At 46.5% G+C, this 13,146-nt stretch overlaps 1 pseudogene across 1 annotated transcript; it reads right to left on the reverse strand.

Moving 5' to 3' along the window:
* Positions 1 to 12,049: 12,049 nt before the first annotated feature.
* LOC308630499 (large ribosomal subunit protein uL23-like) lies at positions 12,050 to 12,529 on the reverse strand (annotated as a pseudogene). The gene has a single exon. The product of its transcript is annotated as a large ribosomal subunit protein uL23-like (transcript).
* Positions 12,530 to 13,146: the final 617 nt, after the last annotated feature.

Below are 13,146 nucleotides of genomic sequence, written 5' to 3' on the forward strand. Positions count from 1 at the left end.
GACTCTGGGGACCATTTGGAGAGTAAATTCTTTCAAACGCCCAAGAAACAACTGAATCCAGCTTCTGTGGAAAGGATGATGGCCCTCGAATTGGCAGAAGGGTGCTGGGGACGGAACCCAGAGCTCTGCACCCAGTATAAGCCTGACCCCAAAGTGGGCACAGCTAAACTGTCCCTGACTCCCACTCACTGCTACTGCCACAACCTCCCAGAGCTCTGGCCCTGTGGCTCCCAGGTACCTGATTTCCCATTTGTCTCTAAATCCAACTGATCAACAGTCCCCTGTGGGGCAGATCCAGGCTTCCCTGGGACGCTCCCAGAACCTGTCTGGGTGGTTCCTTTCTCGGCTGGGCTTCTATCAGTGTCCTCTCATTACTGTCGTTGACTTTGCACACAAATGACCTCTGCTCCCCTCTGCCTGTGTCCACAAAGCTGCTGAGGGCCTCTGGCCCACCTAAGGCACTTGTGTTCCCACGGGCATTGCTGACCAGCTGTGGTCCAGAGGCTCCCTGGGATACCTGCTATATGCTGGGCTCACCCTGTACCGGCACTGCTGGCCTGGGGGCAGAGAATGCACGAGGGAGAGTCTACCCCACCTCTTACAGAGATCGTGGACACCCCCACTCCGGCCTGCTGCCCACCTCTCCCCAGCCTCTGTTTGTTGGCCCCTGCGATGCCTCTCCCCATCTCGAATCATGTTATCTGGGGAGTGGATTCCACATTGGGTTGCTTGGGTCCCTGGAGAAATATGGTTCTTTCAATTTCACCACAAAACTTTCTTCCACTCAGGTTGCAGTCACTGGTTCCTAACAGAAACCCAACTCCAAACTAGCTCCAGCCAAAAAGAACTTTAAATGAGTGTCACTGAAATGTCTAAGGCTTCAGGCATGACTGGGTCATGATTTTCTTCATCTGTGGGCTCTGCTCTTCTCGAGGTGACTGGATTCTCCAGCAAGCTGTTTCCAGGTGGGGGAAGGTGGTTCCGGGAAGCTTCAGATTTATGACTTTATAGCTCACAACCTCAAAGTGGGGGGAAAGTGTCTTTTCTGATATTTCTGGAGAAAATCAAGGTAGGGGGACTCTTAATCAGGTTGGCTTGAACCAATGTCCACAGTAAGGAGAATGAAATCCTCTGTTTGTGAAATCCTATCTCAGAATTAAAAAAAACAAAAATTAGAAGGGCTGGGGATGTAGCTTTGTGATTAAGTGCTCCAGGGTTCAATCCCTGGTACCTAAATAAATAATCAAATAAATAAATAAAAATAAAATAATAGTTATCTATCTCACAGTTTGTGTGGGTCAGGGATTCAGTAGCAGATAGCTGAGCCCACTAAATGCAAAAATCCTAAGGAAATATTAGAGAATCTGATTTAGTAGCACATTTAAAATATAGTTCTATATGCAAAAGGACTTCAGTGGACATTTCTCCAAAAAGGATAAACACGTGGCCAATAGGCACATGCAGACTTCAACATCGCTAGTCACGAGGGAAATGCAAATCAAAACCACAAGGAGATACCACTTTTCACTCATCGGGAAACCATTACCAGAAAAAGGAAAATGACAAGTGTTGGTAAGAAATGGGAAGCCTGTGCGTTGCTGGTAGGGATGTAAAATGTGCAGCTGCTACGGAAATCAGTGCCAACCTCCAGAGAACTCCTGTCCAACAGGATTTGATGTGCTCTTATGTCTGCAAGGTGAAGGGCTGAACCCAGGGCCTCCAGTGTGCCGGGCCAGTGCTCCACCACTAAGCCACACAAAGCTGGGGACAGGTGCTCACTCAGTCGCTGTCATGGTTGGAGGTGTCTCCTGAATCTCTGTGTGGGATAATGCAGGAACGCTCAGAGGTGAGCTGATTAGGTTGTGAGAGCTGAAACCTGATCAGTGCGTTAATCAATTTTGTGGATTGATAATTTGAATAGATCTGAGGGTGGCAACTGTGGGCAAGGCAGAACATGGAGAGAGAAGGTAGGTCACTAGGGACATGCCACTGGGGATTATGTATCTTGTCCCTGGCTCTTCATTTTCTGTCATGAGCTGAGCAGCTCCCCTCCTCCATGCCCTTCCACCATGACGTTCCGCCTCACTCGGGCTCAAAGCAAGGGAGACGGCCAATCATGGACCAAGACTTCTCAACTGTGAGCCCCAAGTAAACTCTTCCCCCTCTAAGCTGTTCTGTATAGTGAGGAAAAGCTAACTAACAGTTGCCCAGGCTAGTCTCAAACTTGTGATCCTCCTGCCTAGCCACCTGAGTAGCTGGGATTACGGTCATGTGCCACTGCACCTAGCCACCCAAAAGACTGGAAAGCAGGGACCCAGACAGATAACAGTGTTCACAGCAGCATTATGCATAATATCCAAAAGGTGGAAGCAACCCAAGTGTCCATCAACCAATGAATAAATAAACAAAATGTGGCATATACATACAATGGAATATTATTCAGCCTTAAAAAAGAAAATTCTATAGGTGCAATGGCACACTTAATGAGACCCTATCTCAAAATAAAAAATAAAATGGATCGGGACGTAGTTCAGTGGTAAGTGCCCTGGATTCATGCCCCAGTACCACAAGAAGAAGAAAAAGTGAAAAGGAAAAAAAAAGGCAAACTGGAAAATATTTATGTCATGAAATGCTGCTCAGAATATGGAGAGCTGAAGCATATAAACAATAAAGTAGACTGGCAGGGGTAGCAGTCGACCCACCTCCAGCAACACGTGACACGTCATTGATTGAATCCAGCACTCAGTAACTCAGTACTGATTCAAGTTACTTGGGGAATGATTTATGTAAGACACAGTATTCTATAGTCCTTTCAAACATTAATGGGTATACGTACATCACCTGGGAATTATGATCAACACAGACCCTGATTCAGCAAGCCTGAGATAGATTTGAGGGTCTGAATTTTTTTTTTAAAGAGAGAGTGAGTGAGAGAGAGAGAGAGAGAGAGAGAGAGAGAGAGAGAGAGAGAATTTTTTTTAATATTTATTTTTTAGTTCTCAGCGGACACAACATCCTTGTTGGTATGTGGTGCTGAGGATCGAACCCGGGCCGCACGCATGCCAGGCGAGCGCGCTACCGCTTGAGCCACATCCCCAGCCCGGGTCTGAATTTTTTAACAAAATCTCCAGTGATGCTGAACCAAACATTGAGAAGCAAGATAGAAGCTAGCACAACAAAAAAGAAATTAAATAAATAGCATTTCAGGCCAGACATAGTGGTATTCTCCTGTAATCCCAGCTACTTGGGAGGCTGTGGCAAGAGGATCATAAGTTTGAGGCCAGTCTCACAACTTAACAAAACATTGTCTCAAAAAAGTCTTATTTTAATTGGAAAATAAGTCAAAGAACCAAGATTTATTCTCACTTTTCTGTATAAACTGTGCCTCAGCATGACCAAAGAGAGTAGGAGAGAAAGTTCTTTTCTTCTAGCTAATAAGAACAGATCAGGTGAGGTGACTGGCACATTGCCTATAATCTCAGCAATTTAAGAGGCTGAGGCAGGAGGATCTCAAGTTTGAGGCCAGCCTCAACCACTTAGCAAGACCCTCAGAAACAATAAGATCCTATCTCACACTAAAAAAAATAAAAAGGAGCCAGGTGTGGTGGCATATGCCTGTAATCTCAGTGGCTCAGGAGACTGAGGCAGGAGGATTGCAAATTCAAAGCCAGCCTCAGCAATTTAGTAAGGCCCTAAGCAATTTAGGAGAAATAAAAAGAGCTAGGGATGTGGCTCGATGGTTAAGTGCCCCTGGATTTAATCCCTGGTACCAAAAAAAGAAAGTTTTTTGTGTGGGGAGCCATCCTGACACGTGACCGGGCCACTCCCGGTTAGGGCCTGAGGCGCTTTGGCTCTGTCCAAGCTTTCCCGACCCTTTCCTGATGAGAGAGCCCATCCGTGTGGGGGTGTGCCTGACCACTGACCCCAGGGGCCCAATCACTGACCCTGACCTTGGAATGCAGTCCCCCCTCAACCTTCGTTGGATGGAATTCTCCCCTGAATCTCTTGTTCCCCAATAAAAGGCTACTCCCAGGCGTGTTCTCTCTCTCTCTCTCCTGCTAGCCCTGAGTAATCCTCGCTGCCCTGCTGGGCGGCTAGAGGTGGGAACCAGAGAGGTGAGCCGTCTGGGACCTAGCAATAGAAATAAGGTACTGTCTGTGTGTTTTATTTCGATCTCATCTAGCTAACTTTATGCCTAGAACCTCATTAATGAAACCATCTCGCTGGCCGCATGGTGGATTTTTTTTTTTTTTAAAAGAGAGAGAGAGAGAGAGAAAGAGAGAGAAAGAGAGAATTTTTTTAATATTTATTTTTTTTTAGTTCTCGGCGGACACAACATCTTTGTTGGTATGTGGTGCTGAGGATCGAACCCGGGCCGCACGCATGCCAGGCGAGCGCGCTACCGCTTGAGCCACATCCCCAGCCCCCGCATGGTGGATTTTTGATTGAAAAATAAAATAAAAAGGACTCGATAGTAAACTGCCCTTAGCTTCAATCCCCAATACAAAAAAAAAAAAAAAGAGTTCAGAAAGAACAGTGGAGTTAGAACATCGTTAGTGTCCCTGACTCCTCCTGAAACAGTGGCTCTAAACTGTCACCTTCAAGGGCTGCTGAAGCGATTACAGAAAAGCTGACAGGGAATCTGATACTTCTAAGCCTGGGCAGCAACAGCCAACCCACCGCCGACCTCAGTGCGCGAGAGAGGCCACGGACCAGGGCTGCTCCGCGTGGTGCCTGGGGTGGCGGGGTGTGGTGGGATGTCACTGCTGAGGTTCCTGCGGCCTGGACCTGTGTCCATTGTTGCTGACACAGGCTCCCACCCCTGGGTCACCCAAATCCAAGGACAGGTCATAGAGCCCATTATGAAGCCTTGTCCCTTCCTGTCCCCAAGAGCATTCTGAAGAGCCTTCTCAGCCAAGAGCCCAGGTGGGAAGCTGCCTGTCTCCCTCTGCCCCACCCGCTCCCTCACCCTCCAGGGCCTTTCCTGCAGAGCCTGGGCCCCAGCACCCTGAGTCAAGGCCTCCCCTCTGGGGCGTACTTGCCACAAACAAAGGGACTCAATGTGTTCAGCACAGGGACAGAGGAGGGGGGTAAACATCACAGGGATGGAGACGGCTGAGGAGAATGCCAGGGTTCTGCAGAAAGAGCTCCCGCTTCTTCAACCACCAGCCACAAGAACGGAGAGGGAAGGAAGAACTCACAAAGTAAAAGAGATCTGACATCCCCAGCGCGCGCGCACACACACACACACACACACAGGGGAACGTTAGAGAGAGAGGGAGAGAAAGAGAGAGAGAGAGGGAGGGAGGAGGGGAGAGAGAGAGAGAGAGAGAGAGAGAGAGAGATTTGAATGCAGATGTGGGGGGAAAGGAAAGAAATTAGATAATCAGGGAAATCTAAATACTGAATATTTGATTAAACTTATTAAAAATTTAGTTTATCTGGGTGCAGTAGTATACCCCTGCAATCCCAGCGGCTCAGGAGGCTGAGGCAGGAGGATCTTGAGTTCAAAGCCAGCCTCAGCAACGTAGTGAGGCTCTAAGCAACTCAGTGAGAACCCCCCCCCCACAAAAAAATATAAGGTATTTTTTAAAAGGGCTGGCGATGTGGTTCAGTGGTTAAGTGCCCCTGGGTTCACTCCATCATACCAAAAAAATTAATTTAAATCTTTAGGTCTGACAAGGGCATTATGCTTTTTCTTTAAATGGGCTGGGGATGTAGCTCAGAAGAGTGCCCCTGGGTTCAAACACAGTCTGGAATCACACCCCACGATCAGGCCCAGTCCAGGTCTGGAAGTTGGGGAGGTCAAGATACAAGGTGACCTGAACTGACACAGCAGACACAAGAAGTATAATTGGTGAAAGGAAGGGATAGAGGTACAGATGGCACGGTCGGTTATGAACCAAAAACTAAATCAATTAAAGTGTTTCAAATTTAGGACAGCCTAGCAAAGAAGCCGAACACAGGACCCCATGCAGGAAGAGAGAAATGTTTTGTTTTATGTTATTAAGAAAGTAGCTCATGCAGGTGGGAAGACCCCATCAAACAACAAAAAACACTAGGAGTGAATATATGTTCCATTTATGTAAAATTCTAGAAAAACACTGCTTCATAGTGATAGAAGGCCATCAGTGGGAACCAGGGAGGAAGAAGGGAAGGGACCAAAGAAGGCCCCCCAGACTGTCCCCCACTCCCATAGTTCAGATTGTGGAGGGGCTCAGGACACTGAGGGTGATGGACTCTCCACTGTGGTGACAGCTTCCGGGGTGGGTGGGAAACTTCTGCAACTGTATACTCTGATCGTGTGGAATTTGTTGTATGTCAATTATACTCCAACCAAGCTGTGAAGAACTGCATTTCCAAATAAATGTTAGGGTCATCTTGCCAGTTTAAAAAAACAAAGACAAAAACAGTCCTGCTAGGATTTTCATTTGGATTGGAACAGCCAGCGCCATAGATCTCTGTGTCCCCGTGAGACACGGGTTTCTCTCCAAGGGCAAGCAAGCAGGGAACACCCCTGTGTCCTCAGACAATGTGACTTAGTTCTGACACTCGACCTGCAGTGTTAGGTCCCACAGGTTGGGGGCTTGGTCCCCAAAACTGTCCCCCACTCCCATAGTTCAGATGCCTGTCACAGGCCCCAGGCTATCTTAACCTTGCTTCTAACTAACTGGCTATCATCAGGGTACCCATTACATTTGTTGGCTTATAAAACCGAGGATATTAGAAGACAGGTGTGGTGCACACCTGTAATCCCAGAGACTCGGAAGGCTAAGGCAGGAGGATGGCAAGTTCAAGGCCAGCCTCAACAATTTAGTGAGCCCTAAGCTATTGGCAAAACCCTATCTCAAAATAAAAAATAAAAAGGAGTGGGAATGTGGCTCAGTGGTAAAGCACCTTGGGTTCAATCTCCAGAACCAAAAAAATAAATAAATAAATAAACAGAAAGGATATTAGAAAGAGAGATGAAGAAATTGCAGAGGGCGAGGGTCGGGGTCCCGGCTGCAGGGTGTCCATGCCTTCTCCAGGTGCACCATTCCCCAGGAACCTGCATGTGTTTCGCCATCCAGAAGCTTCCAAGCCCTGCCCTTTGGGGTATTTATGAGACTTCATTGCATCAGCATGATATAACCACATCAAGATGTGACTGGACAAAAAGGGTCTGACGGAGGCCAACAGACGGGTGGGGAACCCACATGGCCGGCCTGGTGAGATCCATCACACTCCTTCCTAGACAGAGCGCATTGGCGGACCCCTTCTGAAATGGGGGTCTTACATCTGCTAGACAGAATGGGCAGACAACTTAAGACCAGAGTTTCTGTGACCTGCCTGCCAAGAGAAATTGCAGTTTCCACAACCTGCTTTGGGGAGGGAAAGCAGCAGGTGGTAGGAGGGCAGATCCAGGGAAGGTATCACCTTCTGAGGCCTGCTGCTGGGACCCGGGGCACCAACCTGGTTCCAGCCACTAAGGTCATAACAAAGAGCCAGGAAGCCTGGATAGAACCAAACAATATGTCACAGACCAGTTTTGGGGAGAATTGGCTTTTTTTTTTTTTTTTTTGGTATTGGGAATTGAACCCAGGGCACTTTACCACTGAGCTACATTCCCAGTCTTTCTTCCTTCCTTCCTTCCTTCCTTCCTTCCTTCCTTCCTTCCTTCCTTCCTTCCTTCCTCCCTCCCTCCCTCCCTCCCTTCCTTCCTTCCTATTTTGAGACAGGGTTTTGCTGAGTTGCTGAGGCTGGCCTTGAACTTGCAATCCTCCTGTCTCAGCCTCCTGAGTCGCTGGGATTACAGGTGTGTACCACTTTGCCTGGCTCTAAGAATTAACATCTTAATAGCGATTCATCTGATCTATCTATGTACAGCATATAAACGTGTGTGTGTGTTTGTGTGTGTATGTATAAATGTATGTATGTATATCCATTTAATATCTTTCAGCAATTTAAATTTTTTTTGGTGTACAGGTTTTGCAAATCTGTTGTAAATTATTTATTTTTTGGTGCTGGGGATTGAACTCTGGGCCACATGCATGCTAACTAAGTACTCTAACACTGAGCTACAATCCTAGTCCCTCTTTTATCAAATTTATCCCCTAAGGATTAAATAATTTTTATGCTATTATAAATGATATGGGTTTTTATTTTTCAGTATGGTTTTTAAATTTTTGACTTCTGATTTTTTTTTTGCTGGCATGAGGAAATACAAGTATAAAAATTAGAAATAAGCCGGGCAGGCCTCAAGTTCAAAGCCAGCCTCAGCAACTTAGCGAGGCCCTGTCTCAAATGGGGATGTGGTTCAGTAGAAGGGTGTCCCTGAGTTCAATCACAAGTACCAACTGAAAAAAAATTTTTAAAGTAAAAACAAACAAAAAAAAATATTAGAGCCCAGGTACAGTGGCACACACCTGTAATCCCAGTGGCTCAAGAGGCTGAGGCAGGAGGATCATGAGTTCAAAGCCAGCCTTGGCAATTTAGTGAGGCCCTAAGCAACTCAATGAGACCCTGTCTCTAAATAAAATATTTTTTTTAAAAAGGACTCGGGATGTGGCCCAATGGTTGAGCTCCCCTCAGTTTAGTCCCTGGTACCCCCAAAAAATTTATTAGAAATAATTTTAATAATACAATAAGAGGTTCATAAAGAAACATGAAATGTTTTCTTAGTGAAATAAAACATTTTGGGGGAGACTAATGGGGATTGAACTCGGGGCACTCCACCACTGAGCCACATCCCCAGCCCTATTTTGTATTTTATTTGGAGACAGGGTCTCACTGAGGTGCTTAGTGCTTTGCTTCTGCTGAGGCTGGCTTTGAACTCATGGTCCTCATGTTTTAGCCTCCTGAGCCACTGGGATTACTGGCTTAAAATAAAACATTTGAACATGTTTCAGGATGGAGGTTCAAATAATAATGTTTAGCTTTTACCACAAGTCCATTCAAAATTATTTTTTACTTCCCCTTTTTTTTTTGCCTCAAGACGACTAATTTATTTCCTTTAGTCTACCAGGTTTGACAATATAAATATACCCATTGAAGAAAACACAATATTTAAATAAGAATTAAGTTCAATAAAGTTTTACTTCCTTTTTCAATAATTTGACAAAGCCCTGTTTTTTAAAGATCATTCCTTTGTGCATTATAGTTATATAGGAGACTTCCCATGGAATATTATTCATACATGAAGAAGAATGAAATTATGGCACTTGCCAGTAAATGGATGGAATTGGAGACTGTCATGCTAAGTGAAATAAGCCAATCTCCAAACACCAAAGGCCGAATGTTCTCTCTGATATGTGGATGCTGACTCTGCAACAGTGGGGCAGGTAGGGAGACTAGACAAAGAAAAATGAAGGGAAGTTGGGAATGGGAAGGACATTAGAATGAACTGACGTGACTTTCCCGTGTTCATGTACAAATACATGACCATGTAACTCCACATTCTACAGTCATGTGTAATTAAAAAGAGCAAATTTGGGGGCTAGGGTTGTGGCTCAGTGGTAGAGTGCTTGCCTAGTATGCACGGGGCACTGGGTTCAATCCTCAGCACCATGTAAATGTAAAAATGAAGATATTGTGTCCACCTAAAACTAAAAAATAAATACTAAAAAAAAAAAAAGAAGGAGAGAGACAGTGTGCCTCTCCAACACTTCAGTTTTAAAAAAAAGAACAAATTTTTAAAATTAAAAAAAATAGGGCTTCATTGTTACTTCGTATACATGCTCAGAACATAATTTTGTGTTTCACTCCTCAGCACCGACCCTGTCCTTCTTCCTTTGCCCCCTTCCTCTACTCTGCTGTTTTCCCTTTGATTTTCAAGAGATTCCCACCTCCAACCCCCCCCCCTTTTCCTCTCTAGCTTTCACATACAAGAGAAAACATATGACCCTTGACTTTCTGAGTTTGGCTTATTTCACTAAACATAATGCCCTCAAGTTCCATCCATCTCCCTGCAGATAGCATATTTTCATTCTTCTTTATGACTGAATAATACTCAGTTGTGTATGTACACCTCATTTTCTTCCCCCGTTTATTGGTTGATGAACACCTAGGCTAGTTCCATAGTTTGACTGTGGTGAATGGTGCTGCTGTAAGCATGGGTGTGCCCGGATCTCTCTAGTATGATGACTTTAATTCTTTAGGATAATTCTTTAGGAGTGGTCATATGGTAGTTCTGTGCCTAGTCTGACAAAGCCCTTTTAAAAGCCATCTAAAATAATATTCAAGGGCTGGGGATGTGGCTCAAGCGGTAGCGCGCTCGCCTGGCATGCGTGCAGCCCGGGTTCGATCCTCAGCACCACATACCAACAAAGATGTTGTGTCCGGTGAGAAGTAAAAGATAAATATTAAAAAAAATTCTCTCTCTCACTCTCTCTCCTCTCTCACTCTCTCTTAAAAAAAAAAAATAAAAAATAAAATAATATTCAAGGCAGAATATTTGAAAAGGGGAAAGCTAGCCTTACCAGATTAAAAATCCATTGCAAATGATCTACTACAGAAGGTTCGTTACCGTCAAGTGAAACCTCTACGCATGCTCAGATTAATGGTGCTTAATAGCTCAGAAATCAACCCTGGGATCACCACGATTGTTATAAATCAGAAAGCAAAATTGCAACTAGTGGATAAGCTCATTCAATAAATGGTCCCAAGATTATCATGATTATTTGGAAAATAATAAAATAGCATGTAACCAAATAAAATCCAGACAAATTTAAGGGCAAAACATAAATAAAAATAACAATAAAGCCACAAAGACATAGGAACTGCAGACGAATGTGTCAGTGTTCTCTACATAAAGCAATAGAGGGAGCTGTGAAGGACACGAGGTAGAACTATGCTCACCCTTCAACCTTTTGGGCTGCAAAAGTCCATGGGCCAAAGAGGTGACGTGGGGCCGGGGGTCCCTGGGGAGGAGAGAGAAGAAGAGCAACTGGAGTGAGGGAGGTAAGGGAGGGCCCCTTGAGCCTGTGGGGTCAGGGCCTTCTTCTGATGAGCCCCTGCGTCCTCGAGCTGAGCCCAGCGAGGCTCCTGCTCCCCTGAGTCCTGATCCTTGACCAGATGACAGCTCAACACAGAGCAGACCGTCACTCAGAAATTCCAAGTGTGAAAGCTGAATCAACACCCCAGGGTGCGAGGTACTAAAGGATGTGCGCTGAAGGACTGGACAGTAAGAGCAGCCAGTCCTAAACCCAAACTGGGAGGAGCCCGGTTTCCCAGAGGGCAGGGGCTGCCAGACAGCTGTTGTGTTCCAGGAGGGCAAAACAAGTTCCAGGTATGCTGTGAAGTGGAAAAGCAAGGGCTGGGCTTAGCTCAGTGGTAGCGTAGCAGGTGTGAGGCCCTGGGTTCCATCCCCAGCGCCACAAAAATAAATAAATAAGAAAACCAAGAAGCAACCGGCACAGAGGGCCAACTCCTAAGGACTGTCTGGGCTGCAGCCGGGTAGGGGTGGACAGGGGACCCTGGGCCTCAGCACCCTGCAGCCTGGCCTGGAGCGGCTGCCCCGGGTCCCCCCAACCCCTCACGGCCTTTCCAGAGATGTGAAAGGGGGACTTGTCCTTCACGGCATTCCAGAGGGCGCAGGAAAACCCAAGGCCTCCGGAGACCGCAGCCCAGCCTGGCTCTCGGCTTCCACAGTGCTCCATGGTGTGGGGCAAACACTGGCATCCGATGTTACAGGAACCGCTTTGTCCCCTCCACTGGGGCTCTGTCCTTGTGACCTTTCCTCAGATTCCATGGGCCACCCCTTTGGCCACCAGCACTGTGAAAGGTCACTGAACAACAACAACAAAGCCATCGTGAATTCCTGGGGTCTGGCCAAGGCAGGGCCCCCAGAGGCCGAGACCCTCTGCCTGCCTCTGACTCCCTCTCTGCCTCTTTTAGGTCATTAACTTTTTAACAATTTTACTTTCTTTATATACCTTTATTTTATTTATTTATTTGTATGTGGTGCTGAGGATCGACCCCAGGGCCTCACACGTGCTAGGCTGAGCCACAATCCCAGCCCCAATTTTACTTTTTTTTTTTAAGATGTTGAAAAAAGAAAGTCTATTTAGAATTACACACTGGACTCTGTTGAGATGATCCCAATTCTGTTGGCAACGTCAAAGCATCGTAATCAAGAGACAGTCGAACATATGCCTTCCTCTCTCCATCAGACTGACCAGGTTGCTAACCTTGGCCACATCAGTGTCACAGAGCTTCTGGACAGCTTGTCTGATCTGGGGTTGTTGACCTGGACATCCACAGTGAACACAAGTGTGTCGTCGTCTTCAACCCTCTTACGGCCGACTCAGTGGGCAGAGGGACTCTGATGATGGCATAGTGGTCAGGCCTGTTCTCCTGGGGGCGCTCTTCCGAGGACATTGGGGCTGTCTCCCGAGCCACCCCGCTTGGGTCACCAGAAGGTAGGTGACGTGCGGATCTTCTTCTTTTTAGGACTCTGGACACTTCAACACTGGCTTCTTGGCCTTAAAGCTTTTGCTTTGGCTTCAGCTTTGGGAGGGGCAGGAGCTTCCTTCTTAGCTCTTGGCGCCATCTTGGTGAAAAGGCCCAATTTTACTTATTTTTTAATGTGCACACGTCCATCCTTCAACCTTACCAAAGAGAATACACGAAGGGAAGTTCCCCTTCCTCTCCTCCCTGGCCAGCCACTTCATGCCCATCAGCTGCTGCCTGTCTTTGTGAATGCTCTAAAGGCTGATCCAGGGCTGGGGATGTAGCTAGAGAGCTTCCTGGCAGTCCCCAGGACTGCACAAAGGAAAGGATAACGTGCACGTGTGCAAGCGTGTAGACTATAATTCCTCCATATACATGTGTGTGTGTGTGTGTGTGTGTGTGTGTGTGTGCACATGCACTCCAGGAGTTTCACCCAGGGCCTTGAGCATCCTCGGCCAGCACTCTATCACTGAATCACATTCTCAAACCATTGTTTTACATTTGACACAAAGTGAAGCATACTAGGCTCACCGCACTTTGCCTGTTCACTTAAAACTGAATCTGAAGGGTCATGCGGCCACGGTACCTGTGCAGCTGCCACATTCCATTTGTGGCTGTCTGGCCATCTACCTGTAAATGACCCATGAGGCATTTAACCAGCCCTGTTGACGGACAGTAGGGGGTCAATCCTTGTTCACATAACATTATTCCCAGCCC

This window comes from Spermophilus citellus (genome assembly GCF_964194105.1).
Source record: "Spermophilus citellus genome assembly, chromosome: 11".
Classification (NCBI taxonomy): Eukaryota; Metazoa; Chordata; class Mammalia; order Rodentia; family Sciuridae; genus Spermophilus; species Spermophilus citellus.